This window comes from Anopheles marshallii, assembly GCF_943734725.1.
Source record: "Anopheles marshallii chromosome X unlocalized genomic scaffold, idAnoMarsDA_429_01 X_unloc_217, whole genome shotgun sequence".
Lineage (NCBI taxonomy): Eukaryota > Metazoa > Arthropoda > Insecta > Diptera > Culicidae > Anopheles > Anopheles marshallii.
The window spans coordinates 22,501-26,067 of NW_026525799.1; positions in this window are offsets into that span (position 1 = coordinate 22,501).

The window sequence follows — 3,567 nt, forward strand, 5'->3', positions numbered from 1 at the left end:
TGTACGTGCCTTACTCACGCAACCTTACTCGTATCATTTTGTGTGTTTCCAGCAATCCAACACTATGTGAGCTATTCCAACTTGTACGTTCAACTGGTGAACATTATGTTGTGAAGGCGAGCTCCACTGTACTTACCACCGGGTATGGTGTTCGTACAACCATCAGTAAACATGCGAACCAACGACGATCGAAGGAATGAATTCCGATCTCAGCATCGTTGGCTATGATCGGACAATTTACGGGCTTGCAATCCTCTACTTTCCAAGACCACAGTAGCGGTCTTCAACGTGCGTTCAACTTTCCAACACTTGTGAGCTATTCCAATCTATGCGTCCAACTGGTGAACATTATGTTGTGAAGGCGAGCTCCACTGTACTTACCACCGGGTATGGTGTTCGTACAACCATCAGTAAACATGTGAACCAACGACGATCGAAGGAATAAATTCCGTTCTCAGCATCGTTGGCTATAATCGGGCAATTTACGGGCTTGCAATCCTCTCCTTTCCATGACTACCGGAGCAGTCTGGAATGTGTGTTTCCAGCAATCCAACACTATGTGAGCTATTCCAATCTATGCGTCCAACTGGTGAACATTATGTTGTGAAGGCGAGCTCCACTGTACTTACCACCGGGTATGGTGTTCGTACAACCATCAGTAAACATGTGAACCAACGACGATCGAAGGAATAAATTCCGTTCTCAGCATCGTTGGCTATAATCGGGCAATTTACGGGCTTGCAATCCTCTCCTTTCCATGACTACCGGAGCAGTCTGGAATGTGTGTTTCCAGCAATCCAACACTATGTGAGCTATTCCAATCTATGCGTCCAACTGGTGAACATTATGTTGTGAAGGCGAGCTCCACTGTACTTACCACCGGGTATGGTGTTCGTACAACCATCAGTAAACATGTGAACCAACGACGATCGAAGGAATAAATTCCGTTCTCAGCATCGCTGGCTATGATCGGGCAATTTACGGGCTTGCAATCCTCCTATGCACCTGGCAATGTATGGTAGTGTTTCCTGCTGCTTTCCTGATTTGGATGTGTACCATGGCCTTTATCAGGCACTCTCTACTAGCTCCGGAATCGAACCCTGATTCCCGCTTCCCGTCACAACCATGGTAGTCCTCTACACTACCATCAATAGTTGATGGGGCACAGTCAAGTGAAAGATCGGTACCAGACTTCAACTCAATCGGCCGATTGGTTTAACTAATAAGTGCACCGGTCCTACCACCTTCAGAAGCAGCATTCCCGGCCTGTTGCATGTATTAGCTCTGGTTTTCATCAATCTTCCCCTGCTGTGTTATACTGAGCTTATGCGGTTTCTCGATTGTCGTGCAAAGTGTGTTATCACACATACCCAATATGCTCAACTCTCATGTTCGTTTGACGCACCAAACTTTATTAGTGATGCACCACACAACAGGTTTTAATATACGCGATCGTGTGTGTTTCAGTGTGAACTTGGTGCGCCAAGTCCATTTGTGATGCATCACTTAGCTAACCATCTTTCGGGACTGTTTAGGGTATGTGCTCCTCCACATCTATGCTTACTCGTACACATTCTCTGTCAATAGGTTTAAGATCGGGCATTCTACCATATCATTGCCTTAATGCTTTCAAATCAAGGGCTACCAGGGTAGCCTAATTGCGTTCGAAACTCAACTTGTGAGCTGTCGGCCCTAGAAGTTTTTTAGGCTGCTAGGACCTCTCTCTATATTTTGCCTTTGGACTTCTCGAAGCTCAACTTGTGAGCAGTTCCATGCACCACTACCCGTATCTCTTAGCTTAGTTCTAGCCATGTGCGTTCAAAGCTCAACGTTAAGCTGTGTTCTGCACCACAATCCTTATATAATAAGCTTATCTCTAAGCTTTTTTGCGTTCAATGCTCAACGTTAAGCTATCCCTTCGCTTAGAACCTCGCTCTACATTTTGCCTTTGGACTTCTCGAAGCTCAACTTGTGAGCAGTTCCATGCACCACTATAGGTATCTCTTAGCTTAGTTCTAGCCATGTGCGTTCAAAGCTCAACGTTAAGCTGTGTCCTGCACCACAATCGTTATATAATAAGCTTATCTCTAAGCTTTTTTGCGTTCAATGCTCAACGTTAAGCTATCCCTTCGCTTAGAACCTCGCTCTATATTCAACTTTCAGATACCTCGAAGCTCAACTTATGTGGTCTGCTTTCGCTCTTGAAGGGGAAATTTTTCTGACAGAGGGGGGTTTTTGGCCCAAATTATGCAATATTAGTTTAACCTCCGTCGCAGAACCACATTTGACCAGGTCGAGAAAAAAAATTTTTTCGTGACGACCTGGTCCCCCATAGTAGGGAATGAACATGACATCTTAACCATATTTGACCATTTTCAAATTTCTCGTCGCGGAATGATGACTTTACTAGTAAAATTTGTTCCGGGTAGGGACCTCCCATACAAAATTTTCATCGCTCCAAAAGTGATTTCGTTTCACTTTTCAACATTTACAAGGTCCATAAATCATGTTTTGAGACGATATGGAAAAAAAAAATTTTTTGCCCGTCTCGACCAACTCGACCGATGGTGACCACAGCAGGGTGCTCCATACAAATTTTCCTTATGTGGAATTTTCAGTGTAAAATAAGGTTTCTCCAATCGATCGCGGGTTTCACTTTTCATCATTTGCTAGGTCTAACTATGATGTTTTGAGTGGTCCCGCAAAAATTTTTTCTTGGACCGGGCCTTCCTTCCCGGCCCTGTCGGTGTGCTCTGCAGTAGGGTGCTCCATACAAATTTTCCTTATGTGGAATTTTTCAGTGTAAAATAAGGTTTCTCCAATCGATCGCGGGTTTCACTTTTCATCATTTGCTAGGTCTAACTATGATGTTTTGAGTGGTCCCGCAAAAATTTTTTCTTGGACCGGGCCTTCCTTCCCGGCCCTGTCGGTGTGCTCTGCAGTAGGGTGCTCCATACAAATTTTCCTTATGTGGAATTTTTCAGTGTAAAATAAGGTTTCTCCAATCGATCGCGGGTTTCACTTTTCATCATTTGCTAGGTCTAACTATGATGTTTTGAGTGGTCCCGCAAAAATTTTTTCTTGGACCGGGCCTTCCTTCCCGGCCCTGTCGGTGTGCTCTGCAGTAGGGTGCTCCATACAAATTTTCCTTATGTGGAATTTTTCAGTGTAAAATAAGGTTTCTCCAATCGATCGCGGGTTTCACTTTTCATCATTTGCTAGGTCTAACTATGATGTTTTGAGTGGTCCCGCAAAAATTTTTTCTTGGACCGGGCCTTCCTTCCCGGCCCTGTCGGTGTGCTCTGCAGTAGGGTGCTCCATACAAATTTTCCTTATGTGGAATTTTTCAGTGTAAAATAAGGTTTCTCCAATCGATCGCGGGTTTCACTTTTCATCATTTGCTAGGTCTAACTATGATGTTTTGAGTGGTCCCGCAAAAATTTTTTCTTGGACCGGGCCTTCCTTCCCGGCCCTGTCGGTGTGCTCTGCAGTAGGGTGCTCCATACAAATTTTCCTTATGTGGAATTTTTCAGTGTAAAATAAGGTTTCTCCAATCGATCGCGGGTT